Source organism: Chionomys nivalis, chromosome 11 (genome assembly GCF_950005125.1).
Source record: "Chionomys nivalis chromosome 11, mChiNiv1.1, whole genome shotgun sequence".
NCBI classification, from domain to species: domain Eukaryota; kingdom Metazoa; phylum Chordata; class Mammalia; order Rodentia; family Cricetidae; genus Chionomys; species Chionomys nivalis.
Genome location: NC_080096.1, coordinates 10,614,465 through 10,628,926, shown reverse-complemented (window position 1 = coordinate 10,628,926; position 14,462 = coordinate 10,614,465). Strand labels below are relative to the sequence as shown.

Below are 14,462 nucleotides of genomic sequence, written 5' to 3'. Positions count from 1 at the left end.
GTAAGGGTTTAATGACACGCAAGATAAGACACCAAACATCACGGGTCACGTAGGGCTGGACTCTGCCAAATGAAAACCTCTATGCCCACAGGGAGACATGGAGAAGAGGAAAAGACAGCCCACAGGAGGGAGAAAATACCTGCGAATCCCATATCCAATAAGACACATCTAGAATCGAAAACATAAATCCCAAGCCAGCAAAATGACTCAGCTGGGAAACATGCCCACAATCAGGTCTGACGATCTGGATTTAATCTCCAGAACCTACCTGGTGGAAGAACAGAGCTGACTCCTATAAGATGTCCTCTGATCTCTGTAAGTGTCCTGTAATGCATACGTGATGTGTATATTCTCTCTCTCTCAATTAAATTCAATGAAAATATAAAAAAAATAAATCCCTACAACTCAAGAATAAAAAGGGAACTGCTGGATCTGGAGAGATGGCTCAGTGGTTCTGCTCTCAGAGAGGACCAGGGTTCATTTCCCAGCACCCGCCAGGTGGCTCACAACTGCCTCCAATTCAAGTTGCAGGAATCTTTTTTTTATATATATATTTATTTATTATGTATACAATATTCTGTCTGTGTGTATGTCTGCAGGCCAGAAGAGGGCACCAGACCTCATTACAGAGGGTTGTAAGCCACCATGTGGCTGCCGGGAATTGAACTCAGGACGTTTGGAAGAGCAGGCAATGCTCTTAACCTCTGAGCCATCTCTCCAGCCCCCAAGTTGCAGGAATCTTGATGCCTTCTTCTGGCCTCTGTGGGCACTGCACTCATATCCACTTAACCATACACACAGCCACGTTCTTAAAGACAACCATGATGGTTGATTTTGATTGCCAACGTGACAGGAGTGAGAATTCCTGGGAGATTAGTGAGCACTTACTGGGTGTGTACGGGAGGGAGGGCCTTTTTCAGAGGCCATCAGGTCCCGAGGGCACTGACTTCATTAGTGGTTCTATTCACAGTCTGAAAGGAGTATTGGGAGTGGGCGGAGCTGTGGAGGAGGGAGGTGGGTTTCTCAAAGTCGGCCACTGTTGGTCCTGGCCACTTCCTACTGCCCTCTTCTTCTGGCCTGTCTCAAGGTGAACAGGGAGGCTCTGCCCATGCTGCCATGGTGTTACACTGGCCCCAAAGCAAGGAAGCTCACCAACCATGTATGCAAACCCCAAAACCCACAGACCAAAGTAAAGCTTTCTTCCTTTAAAATGGCTTCTCTCTGGTTGTTTATCACAAAGCCTAACAGAACTCATTTATTTATTCATTCATTCATTCATTCATTTATTTGTTTGTCTATAAGATTTATTTGTTTACTATGTATACAGTGTTCTGCCTGCACACCAGAAGAGGGAACCAGATCTCATTACAGATGGTTGTGAGCCACCATGTGGTTGCTGGGAATTGAACGCAGGACCTGTGGAAGAGCAGCCAGTGCTCTTAACCTCTGAACCATATCTCCAGCCCGCATAACTCATTTACATATTAAAAAAGAGAAGACATTCCACTTTTAAAACGAGGGGAAGGATCTTTATACAGCTGTCTAAGAAATGGCTAGAAGCTATAGAATGAAATGCAAATTAAAGCTACAAAGAGGGCCACTTTCCTTTCTGGTTGGGCTAAAACTAAACAGACAATAATGAGTGTTGGCTGGATCTGGGAGAAACTGGACCCCTAGCATGTCCTCACACAGGCTGGGCCATACAAAATGCAGACACCTTGGAAAACAGCCTGGCACTTTCTCGAAAGACCAAACATACACTTACCCATATGGCCATCGCTTTCACTACCAGAAATACACTAAAGATGAAAAAAACCACCAGGCTGGGGACAGAGCTCAGCTGGTAAAATGATTACCTAGCATGCACCAGGCCCACCATCCCTGCATTTCACGAACTAGACATGGTGGTTCATGCCTGCGATCCCAGCACTCAGAAGGCAAAAGCAGGAGAAACAGGAGTTCAAGTTTGAATGAGGCTAGCCTGATATAGAAATTTGACCTCAAAATGAGAGAGAAGTGAAGGAGGGAGAAGGAGGAGGAGAGGAGGAGGAGGAGGAGGAGGAGGAGAGAGAGAGAGAGAGAGAGAGAGAGACAGAGACAGAGACAGAGACAGAGAGAGAGAGAGAGAGAGAGAGAGAGAGAGAGAGAGAACACATCAAAACCAAATGTAAAATTCTATATTCAGGGCCAGAGAGAAGACACGCTCACTAAGAGCATGCATTGCTCTTGTGGAGGACAAGAGTTTGGTTCCCAGCCCCATCAGCTGCCTCACAACTGCCTGGAACTCCAGTTCCAGGGATTCTGGCGCCCTCTTCTGACCATCACGGAAACCTACACTCATGTGAACCCACACATATATATGATTAAAAATAAATATTTAAGAAGCCTCTGCATATAAGCAAGTGTTAGTCATAATAAGCAAAATCCAAATGCTCAGCCGGGGATGGTGAGTGACAAAAAGAGACCCATCGACACAGTGACGCATGATTGATTTAACCAAGAAACGCATCGTGACAGCAGGCAGGTGCAGCCGGTCACTGACAGCTACACATTGTGAGTCCACTGCCCCAAATGTCCCCACGAGGAAACACACGGAGACAGAGTAGAGCAGCTGATGGAGAAGAGAGGGACATGGGGTGGGAGCTTTCTCTGAGGTGAGGCGGTTCTAGCGCCCGGCTGTCTGAAGCTCTAACTCTGACTGTGTTGAATACAACAACCCCATGAAGTTCAAGTGGGTGAACTGGCACATAGATGAACTCAGTCTCAAAGCTGTTCAAATCAAACCAAACAGGCTATGCATACCTCATCATCTTGTTCTGCACGTACAATCCTGCAGGCTCAGTCTGTGTGCATGAAGGTATTAGGGCCAGGGGCAGACCCCAGGAACCAAGAACCCTAGTTCCTGGCAGTCAATGTAAGCTAATGTCTTCTGGCCCTCCTGCCCTTTGGCCTCTCTCCCTGGGTAGAACAGGTGGGAGGTGGGGCATCTGGGGCCATGCCACTGTACACAGAAAGCCACAGGGAGCCCCACGCAGTGGGAACTCCAGGGCTGGTCGGCATTCGGAATTCCAACTTTGAACCTCCTGGTGAATCCTGCTGACTCTTGTCCTCTCTGCAGCCAGCTTGGCTGCACGGCAGCTGAGGTCACCAGGGCTGGGTTTCCAGACCTACTGAGTCGAAAGCTTTGCAGGGTGGAGCTGAGGACACAGCTGGGCCAGCTCTGTGTCCTGCCTCCAACACGGCGGAGCATATTACGGTGGAACCAGACTTTAAGAAACTAAGGCAAGACGGCTTATAAAGGGGCTTGCCGCCAGGTCTGACGACTTGAGTTGGAACCCTGGGACACACATGGTGGGACAGAGCTGACTCCTGCAAGTTGTCTTCTGACTCCCTGTACACACACCACAAATAAAATGACAAAGGAAAGAAACTCCAAGACCCAACAAAGTCACCTAGTCAGCAAGCACCCTCCAGGCAAGCCTGGGCCAGCACCATAGGGAATTCCCCACCTGCCACTGGCTGGCATTTCAGATCCATTTTTATAGAAGGGGGTGGATGAGTCCTCTTATTCTATCCCAGAGAAGCCATTCTGGCCACAGAGTCAGGGAGGGCAGAGCTGGGGTGCACAGCGTTTACGGTCTGGCTTATTTCAGGCTGGCAAGCGCGAGAGCTGTAAGAGGCACGGTGGAGCAGGGAGAGTGTCCCTGAGGTCTTGGCTGGTCCCCCCCAATCCTTGCCACCTTTGTCCTTTGGTTAGAAACTGAGCCCCTAGGATTCTGATTTGCCCCATCGTAAGCTTTATCAAAGTTGGGCAGTGGTGGTGCGTGCCTTAATTCCAGCACTGGAGAGGCAGAGGCAGGAGGATCTCTGTGAGTTCAAGGCCAGACTGGTCTACAAAGAGAATTCCGGGACAGCTAGGGGCTACACAGAGAAATCCTGTCTCAGAAAACAAAAAACAACAAACAAACAAACAAAACAAAATAAAAAGAGAGCGACTTAGGAAAGGGTTCACTTTAGCTTATGGTTCCAGAGGGAGGGAGAGTCCATCTTGGTGGGTAGGCATGGAAACAGGCAGAGAAACCCTGGCAGCAGGAGCAGGGAGCTTCCATAAACAGGAAGGAGAGAGAGACACACACACAACATGAAGTGGATCAGGGCTATGAACTCTCAAGGCCCATCCCCAGTGACTACTTTCCTCAGCAAGGTTCCATAACCTCCCTAAAGGGCACCACCAGCTGGGGACTGAGCAATCAAATCCATGAGCCTTTGGGGGTCATTTTTCACTCAGTGTAAACATGGAGACCAGGGTCCAGTCAACACAGGCTTTCTAAAGCACACATGGACAGAGTTAAGACTGTGGTACCTTGGATCTGTCATCTGCCATGTGAGCCCCACTGAAGGAAACTGGCAGGGAGGCCCTGGGAACTCCTGAGATGCTATACCAGCTCCAGGTAAAGAAGTTGGTATGGTACCTACCAAGGCAGCAGACACACTGTCACCACAGCACACAGCAAAGTGATCAGACCGGAGGTGGGCACTGGTATGTCAGGCCATCCCAATTAGCATCCTCCACGATGGGTGCCCAAGAAATCATTTCAATCACCCCATCTATGGCCTGCTGCGGCATGTGAAGGGGCACAACCTACAGGACCAAAGCTGCAGGATCTCCACGACACAGGGCAACAACAGAATAAAGTCCCAGTGAGGGCCCAGTATCGATGATGGAGAAGGCAGTAGTAGCCTTGAACCAGATCAATGACTCCTGGCAATGAACACTTGCAAGCAAAGATAAACGGGCAAAAGGATATACGGTGCCACTCACTCTACAGTGTGTGCCACGCTACGGCTTCCAGGACGAGAGTTTTCTTTTCCTCTCTTAATTTTTATTTTATTTTTTGGGAGGTTGAATTGCAAGGGCAGAGGGTGGATGCAAAGGGGCAGGGAGATGAATGGGATCAAGATGCATGATGTAAAATCACAAAGAATAAGTAAACTTTTGAAAAAATCTATACACTCAACCCTCCCTCCCTCCCTAGCTATATGGTTGCTTATTCTTTCTCTCCAGGTGAGCATGTGTGAGGCTTGCCTCTTTCCGGGGTGGATCTCCTGATGTGGCAACTGGCCAGTGTACCGTACTCCCAGAAACTGGCTTCACCCAGGCAGGTCTCATTCCAGCAACCAGGCCACTGGAACCACAGCCATGGTGACAATTGATGTCGTGCCCTTGGGGCCTTGCAGGGTCACAGTGTAAGCAGGATCCAGCTCCAGGGAATGTGAAGATTGTGGGCCCAGAGGGTGTGTGTGGTGTGTGTGCACAGAGGGACCTGAAGTTCCAGAAGACCTGGGGCAAGTCACTCAGCCTCCTGGGCTTTACTGCCATGATCCTAGAGCTCTAGAGACGGCTCAGCAGTCGAGAGCACAAAGGCCACCACAAAGGACGAGTCCCAGCAGAAGGCAGGGGACAGCCTCTGGCCTCCACAGGCACCTGCACCCATAGGTATATACACATACACACACACATAACACAAGTCAAAATAAAAACACCCCACAGCCAAACATCTAATGATCACTGTGCTGTGACACTCGGGACGTGTCAGGCACTAAGGCTGTGTGGGTTCTTGTCACCTTTCATTGCCTTGTGATGTCATCATACAACAGACTGGGGACTTAGCCATGAATTGTCGAAGCCCCTCTAGCCCCAATCCCTAACCTCCTGTCCCCTTGGCTCAGAGCCTTTGAGGTCATCCACCCAAACCAGTCCCATGGCACACTGGGGACAACATGCTGTCCTGGTCTGTCTTCTGGCCCTTGGGTTCTGGGTGGGGCTGAAGCCTGGCTGAGTTGTTTTGGGATGGAACCCCAGGCTTCATGTAGTGTGTTCTACCACTGAGCTAAACCCCAGCTGAGCCTGTTTCACGGAGGAGGAAAGAGAGGCCCCAGTGTTAACAGAGAGAGAGAGAGAAAGAGAGAGAGAGAGAGAGAGAGAGAGAGAGAGAGAGAGAGAGAGAGAGAGAGAGAGAGAGAGAGAGAGAGAAACTGAGCAAGAGAAATAGGTCCCGGACTCAAAGCGAGGACGCACTGACCTTCAGCCTCTCTTCACCCACCACCATGAAAACGCACATCACCGTGGAGAGCACAACCTGCTGCATCCTCCCACAGACCAGAGGATTCACGATTCCCAAGTGTCGTCCCTCGGGAAGCTCTCGCTCTGAGATGCAGCCCCTCACCATTTGGCCTCTCAAGGGGCTCTCTGAGGTTTCCCTTAAATGCAATCCGACATCCCACTGTGTGCCCCATTACTGCCCTGTGGCTGCTAGAGGGGTGTGTGTGTGTGTGTGTGTGTGTGTGTGAGGAGCTCATACGGAATCCCCTCCCACAGTGTGGCTTCCTGCTAACCTGAGCTCTGAAGCCTCTGGGCTCCTATTTCTCGGCATTCCTGAGGTGAAGGGGGAGGCTGCAGCAGGTAAATGGGCAGTCAGCAGGAGGTAGGCTTGCTTTTCCATCCAACCTCCTTGGGACACACAGACTCTGGAAAAAAGGGGAGGGGGGACTGGCATGGGGCTCTGTGGGACTTGGGAGGTATTGGATCCTTCAGTTCAACTTCCTGTTACTGTTGGGAGATCTGAGGCCCAGAGAGGGAAAGCGAATGCTGGCTGTCACACAGCGAGCCACCCCAGGTCTCTTGATGCTTAGGCCAACATGACCATGACCAAGTAATTTACAATTCTTCCTACATGCCATTAACACCCCAGCCCCCACCCCTGCAGTTCTCAACTAGAAAGCCATCTTTCTTTTAGGTGATATGTAGGATATACCCTTGGAACATCTGGGAAAAAGAGAACCCCAGATCAGAGACCTCCCTAGATGCCAGGCTTCTCTGTCTTGTTAGGAGGCAGGCCCAAGATGCTGCGGGTGTCTGAACTTGGGCCCTCCTCTGCTTGTAAGGCTCTGGGTGCCAGGAGAGCAGGAATTTAGCTGAACACTGCAGGGTCTAGGCATGAGGATAGCTGTTCTCAGCTCCATCCATCCCCGCCACCCTGGCCCCTACGGGTGGAAACTGAGACCACCCCCTTTACCCAAGACTTCCTTAGGCATCTGAGTCCCTAAACTTGGCAGGTGCCTGTCCAGTATTTTCCCAGCATCACACCAACGCAAGGTCCTCTCTCTGGCCTCCCAGATGGCTGGTCCGCTCCCCACAACCACCACCACTTTCTCTTCTAGCAAATTCCATTTTTCTTCTTCCTTTTGATGCGAAATGTTCCCAAGGGTTACTCACAGTGTCATCTCCAGCTCTAAGTCCTTGGTCTCTAAGGGACCCCTTGATTTCTCCACACTTGGTCATTTCTAAGTCGCTGAGAATCCCAAGTCTGGTGCCATGTCCTCCCTTGGGGTGCCCCCTGTCTTCTCCCACCACTCCCAGTGGTCTATGCTGGGGCTCTCCTGGCTCTGGGAGTCCTCTGTCTTGGAGGCTCTTCTCCATCCCCTGGGGACCACACCTGTGAGCTCTGGACTCCAGCCTGCATTGTTCTATACCTTCACTGGAGCATCGGCGAGCATCCTATGCCGCACGTCACCAACTCAACGGTCCCTCCAACAGTCTGGGTCTTAAAGTGCCCCGCCTCCGCCTCAGGGTTCCACTCACAGCAGTGAGTAGGTGCTGGAGACACAGGACAGACAGTGACAAGAGCAAAGACTTGGGAAAGAGGCAGAAGGCTCTGTTCTATGAATTCCACGTATCTCAGAATGTTTCCTTGGTCCTTGGCTCAGGAAAACTCAAGAACACCTAGTTGGGACAGGAGACCATTCTCAGGTCCCTGACAAGACCTCCCATCAGGAGGGGCAGGGGGACCTAGAATCCAGTTCCTAGATTCCAGAGAGTGACCATACACTAATTGCACGGGTTGCTGTAACACTTGACTTTCCACGAGAATTCCAAAGTTCCAGTTGTAAATCCCGGTCTCTGGCCTCCATCTTTGGAGGCCCTGCCCCTGTGCCCCTTGCACCTTGCCACCTCCCTGAGGAGGGTCAAAAAAGGTAGCCTGCCAAACCTTGACCTCTCCCCTGAGGAGGTCAGGACCATTCCCCCAGTCTATTTAAACTGCTCCCCGGAAAGTCAACATGTGGTTTTTCCTCTTTCCTCCCGGTGGTTGCACTGGTGGCTAGAGCGCAGGAGTCCTATCCTATTAAACCTGGATATCTTTTAATTTGGTTTCTTTTGATTTGACCTGATTGGGATTTTTGAGTCGGCAGAGAGCTCGTGTTAGAAAATATTTCTAACACCAATTCTTACTATTTTTAAGGTTTTTTTTTTTTTTTTTTTTTTTTTGGTTTTTCGAGACAGGGTTTCTCTGTGGTTTTGGAGCCTGTCCTGGAACTAGCTCTTGTAGACCAGGCTGGTCTCGAACTCACAACACTGGGTAAGTTCAAGACTTACTTGAACTTGAGGGGTCTCGCTCTGCAGACACCAGCTGTGTGACCCTGGATACATCCTTTATGCTCCCTGTGTCAAATGGGGAGACTCTGGGGTGGAACAGAGCTCAGAGCGGCAGGTGCTGGTGGTTCTGCCCGGCTGTGCCTAACCACCCCAGGGGTAAGGGTGAAGCTGCCAGGAGCGGACTAGGTGGCCCTGAGAAGGAGAGATTTGATTAGAGGCTGCCAGACCTCGTGAGCTTAGGGCGAGCGTGGGGGCAGATGCTCACTCAAGTGGGAACTTGCACTGGGAAGGCCAGGCCAGCCAAGGAAGAGGTTAGGGACCCCGCAATCAGCAACCAGAGTCCCTGCTGGCTGCTCACCCTCCTCACACCAGGAAGTCCTGGCGGGTGGCGCTTCCGCCCTGTCCCCAGAGGTCATCAGCGGGGGGGGGGGGGGGGGGGGGCATGCGGGGGGGAGGGGAGGGATGGGATGTGGGGGTGGGGCATGCAGGGAGGGAGGTGTTTGTTTTCCAGGTTTTGGAGGGGAGTCCAGGAAAGTCCTCCTAAAAATAGCAAGCCGGTTGAGGGGGAGCACCAACATTCCCTAGACTTGCAGAGGAAATTTCTGGAAACAACATTGGCCACCAGCCCCGCCCCCCCCAATCCCACCACGCCCATGTAGTGAGCAGCATCCTTAAAGGGTGACATTTGTGTGTGAGGCCATTAGCAAACAAGACAATGGCTTGGACTCAGTCCTGAGAGAGACGACCAGGGCATCGGGGCGCAAAACAACGTGCTGTGTGGCCTCAGGAACTCAGTTGAACAAACACCCTCTCTGGGCTTTGTCCCCCAGAAGAGGCCCTGGGCACCCAGTGATTTCAGGACTGCCCTCATCACTGCTGCTCCCCATGGGAGACTCAGGAAGGTTCAACAAAGTTCCATGCAGGTAACAGCCAACCTCCAAGCCAGTAGAGAACGGAGAGGACAGTTCTGGAACACAAGTACTGAAGAGCAGACCTCAGGAAAGGTGACCTGGGTTCGAACCCCAGCTCTGTGGTGTGCTAGTGGGACCTAGAGTAAGTTAGCAGATACACGCGTGCACATGGATACACACACACACACACACACACACACACCATTCCTACTTAGGAAGAGTTTGATCAGTCCCCATCTCTGTGTGTACCTGTACTTAAAGGCTGGGAGTGTTGGGAGATGGCTCAGTCAGTAAAATGATTCCTGTACCAATGTAAGGACTTGATTTGGGTCCCCAGAATCCACACTTAAAACACCAGATGTGATGGGGTGAGCCTGTGATACCAGCACAGGGGAGACAGACAGGAGGATCCCCCGGGTTCAAAGGCCAGTCAAACCTCTGAATTCCAGGACACTGAGGGAGCTGTCTCATAAAAACGGGGAGACGGTGTCCCGAGGAAGCCCTGACGGCTGCCATGTGGGCACACAGGCATGTACACCACAGCTCCCGGGGGCTCTAGCTGTCACCACAGAGGACAGCTGTAATGACAGGCCTGCGGCTTGCAGAAAGGGTCAGAGCCCCATTCCTGATCAGCTTTGGGTGTCACAAGATGTTCTGATTGTTACTATCAATTCCCGGGACACGCTTCTCTCAGCTGCTTCCCAGTCTGACTAGGGAAGGAAAGAACTTTAAAAAAATTTTGAACGTGTACTTATTTTGTAAGTTTGCATGTGCCATAGAAAATGTATGGTTAGAGGACAACCTGTAGGAACTGGTCTCTCTTTCCACCATGTGCGTCCTGGGGACTGAGTTTAGGTCGTCAGGCTTGACGGCAAGCACCTTTACCAGATAAGCCATCTCACCAACCCAGCTATTTTTTTTTTTAAATCAACTTTATAGAACTGCGTCTTTGTGGTCTTGTCTTCAGAATCTCCCACCACTGCCCCTGACCGTGACAGGTAACACCATGCCGTGGAGTCATAGGACAGACTGTCACAGTGTCATCGGCTCTCCACCTGTCCCTGCTTCTCTGCTGTTATTCTAGGAACCAGACATTACCAACCAGGGTAGGGGTGGGGCGAGCTGGAACCACCCGGCGCCATCTTTTAAATTGGGAGGATGGTCGTTTCATGGCAATACTGAAAGTCTACTGTACTAAAGATCTCTATAAAATATTTAGACTGCCAGGGCTAGATATAACAGTGATTACACATTTAAATGTTAATGAGTATAATTAGATTGAAAGATTGGCCAAGCCTGTCACTAAATATATATTTAGGACTGATAAAACCTCCTACTGTAAAATCACAGGTGAACACACCAACGGGCCTGTGGGTCTTTGATTTGCCTGACAGAGAAAGGTGGCCTCAAAAGGTGGCTGGGCAAAGAGGTCACTGAAGGGGACCCTGAAGAGCCCAAGGAGCAGGGGAGATGGCTAAGATCAGATGAGCCAGTGGCTATGAAAATTCACCTAAGTCTACGGATGGAGAGTCCACTCCTCAGAGCAGCCAGCCGTGGCTCTCATATGCCCTAGAGACAGGTTTGGGCGAGATGGCATATGGAGGTGACTCTGGGGTATCCCCTAGAACCTCTAAGGCTTTAAATCTAATCATGCACAACTAAAATTTAAATGAGTCACCTGGTGGACCTGCAGGACCCAGGGTTATTGCTAGAAAGCCTTGTTATTAAGGTGACAATGTGGCAAACTGGGGGCAGCTCCACTCTGAGGGAAATCCATCACAAGGGGGTCAGACATGCGCAGGACACCGTTTTTTTGTTTTTGTTTTTTGTTTTTTGTTTTTTCGAGACAGGGTTTCTCTGTGTGTGGAGAGGTAAACAATCCCTAGGAGAAGGGTGGCTGACTGAGCACAGCAGGGAAGCAAAGAACATTCCAGCAGTAGAAGAACTTGTGCAGAGGTCCTGAGGTAGCAGCGCGGAGGCACTTTCTGGAAGGCAAAGTTGGTGTTGGCGAAAGGCAACTCTCTCCTAAGAGTGGTGGGGCCTCCCTGCTTTCTGCTTCCTTGTGTGCCCCCATAAACGACTAACCGTTCCTTTCCTTTAGCCTTCCTTTGTCCTAAGCTGGGGGCACATACCAAGATTTCCCAGGAGATTAGCTTTGGGGAAGGGACAAAGACCAGCAGTGCAAGGGAGCAGGTGACACCCTCCATGCCGGTGGCACAGCGCTGGTGCTGGAAATGCCACGCTGAAGGAAGTCACTGGCAGAGCCTGACTGGACAATCTGGGAATTTGGCCTGTGGAGAAATGACATTGAGGAAGGTGATAGTTACGGGGAGCGGCAGCAGGGTCCACAGCTGACTGCAGCCACAGGGAACCATGATGGGCAAAGTACTCCCAGCCTTTCTTGGTGGGCCAATGGGACTCATGAACCAGCTTCCCAAGGGATGGGGTGGGGAGCAGGGTATGGGAGCGGAGGCTCTCAGAGTCGTTAGACAAAGTCTCTCCCCATTGCCTCCTGTGTGGCTGGCCCTACAGACACCAGACATCCAGGGGCCCACAGGTCAGACAGTAGCCCTTTTCCTGGGCCCAAGAGCAAATCAGTGCTTGGCATCTGAGCCAGAGTCGGCAGGTCCCCGTGATACAACCTTCTCCCGAAAGGGGCTCCGGCTGCTGTAGGTACTTGGTAGGTAGCCCCTGCACATGGTTCCTGTTTCCTCCATTGTTCAGGGAACTACTGGGGTGGGCAAGTGAACAAACGGTCAGAGGGTCCTTCCAAAGGGCATCCTTCACCCCACACTTTGCCTGGCGCTCACCCTGCGACCCCCTCCCCATCATTCACTGCCCCTGGCCGGCTCTTCTCACCCCCTTGAAACTGCAAAGCTTCCAGACACTCCCCACCCCACCGTTTTTCTTCCCTTCATCCTTTTTTTTCCCCTACAGCTTTTCCCCACCTGACCGGCATCGTGTATATTTTGCTCTAGGATTTACTGTCTGACCTCCCAGGGTCCTAAGGGCAGGCCTGGTGCGGAGTAGTTTATCTGACTACAGCAAGAGTCAAATGGTCCCAGGGGTGGGGTATGCAGGCGGCAGAGAGGGAGGGGTCAGAAGGTGCCTCTGGGGAAACAGAATTGGCATAATTTCCAGGGTAGGGTGGTACTTCTGCGGCCATAGATACTTGAAGAAATGGCGGTGGGGAGCTGACGGGAGTGTTTGGGCACCTCGATAGATTCCATGTAGCTGGAGCTTAGTCTCAGTGAGGACATGGGAAGTCCCGGGGCAGCCAATGTGTGCTGTGGGGGTGGTCTGCTGAGACTCCGCTGCCATGGGCTGGATAGAGGGAAGGAATCACTTCTAGGGTGAGGGTGCAGTCCTGCACTCTGTCTGCCTCGATTCCCATGCTAGAATTTGCACTCAGGCCTGGAGATGCTGGGGATGGTTAGCAGAAAGCTTAGAAGGGCTGCGATGTAGCTCAGTAGGTAGAATACTTGCCTAGCGTGCATGAGGCCCTGGGTTCAAGTCCCAGTACCACATAAACTGGGTATAATGACACATACCTGCAGTGCCAGCATTTGGGGGAGCAGAGACAAGAGGATCAGAGGTTCAAAGTCACCCTCAGCTACACAGTTACATTTGGAGGCCAGCCTGGTTGACACAAGAGCCTGTGACACAAGGAAGAGATGGAGAGGGAAGAATGGGAGAAGGGGAAGGACAGGAGGAGGGCTGGGTGTCAAAGGAGACCGAGGATTGTGGTTGATGTGAAGTGTGAAAACCCCCTGCAGGGAGGGGGGGTCTCAGGATGAAGGAGAGGCCTCCCTCAGTTTCACCAGCAGAGGCCACACTGGCCAGCAAGTCTAGAGGAAATAGTAAGGTCCAGGGTCAGCGAGAGACACCCCCTCCCCCCATCTCAAAAACTGTGGTAGAAAGTGGATGAAGATGCTCATTGTTGACCTTTGACTTCACACATGTGCGCGCACACACAAACATGGCCACACACAAGACAATGCAACTCAATACACTGTGAACATAGAACTCGGATCCTGGTTCCAGCAAAATAAAAACAAAGAAATAAAATAAGCTTCTATGTGCTGAGCCCTTTTGTCACGTGGGTACCGGTGGGCTCCGGTTCTGAAAGTTTTTGTCTCCCAGAGCTTCGAGTGCAAAGACCTGGCATGTCACCATGTGGTTGGGACTAGCTTCCAGGTAACATGGGGAGGGTGGAGCAGGCAGGGGTGGGAGAGAATCAGTAACAGAAGGTGGGGCTAATGGCGCCAGTGCCAGATTCATGACATCACTGCCCGGGCTTCTGGGAATGAGTGAATTTTTCCCTAATAAAAAGCTCTACCACCAAGACTAGCAGAGGTGCTGGCCGAGTTCTAGTGCTGTGCAAAGCTGCCCTATCTGGCCACCTTTGCCCTCTGCCCGTAGGGCTGGCAGCCTCGAACCCCAGCCCCAGATGCACCTGTACCAAGTTGCTGTGTTTTATGACAGGGCCTGGCTCATCAGGGTGGTGTGTGTGAGACACGATGATCCTGGAGTCCCTACCTGACAGGGCTTCTTATCCTTCTTAAGGCTTCAGGAGCTGAGGTGGCCACATGCCAGGGCTCTTTGTTCAAAGGAGGACCCAGCACTACCTTTTTTCTTTTTCTTTCTTTCTTTCTTTCTTTCTTTCTCTCTCTCTCTCTCTCTCTCTCTCTCTCTCTCTCTCTTTCTTTCTTTCTATTGCAAAGGGGGTCTGAGAGGGGAGAAATGCCTGGTATGAAATGCGCCCAGGCATGTCTCGGGAGTGGCACTGGGGCTCAGCCCTGGTCTAAAGACCATGCATGGCTTGGGTGGGGCTGAATGAGGTTGGGAAAAGGGGATTCTGGCTGCTTTGGGCTTTGCAGGCCTGGACTGAGAAAGTGCCGAGTCAGCGTGCAGGATAAAAGCATTCCCGCTTGCGGAAACAAGAGTGAAGAATTTCCGGCTCGACACTGAGGAGGGAAATCACAGAAGAATCACAGAAGTGGGGCTGGCAACAAACGACCTTGAATAACTAAACAAGGAGGGGGAAGGAGGGGCTTTGGGGACCTGTGAGGAGCTGTGTCCCCCCCCCCCCCCCCGCAATGAGCGGGGTGGAGGCA

The 14,462-nt window shown here is 51.5% G+C and overlaps 1 protein-coding gene across 5 annotated transcripts in view; it reads right to left on the bottom strand.

The window, feature by feature from the left end:
• Positions 1–14,462, bottom strand: part of Kazn (kazrin, periplakin interacting protein) — a 911,421-nt gene that overhangs the window by 53,984 nt on the left and 842,975 nt on the right. The gene's annotated exons all lie outside the window — the stretch shown is intronic.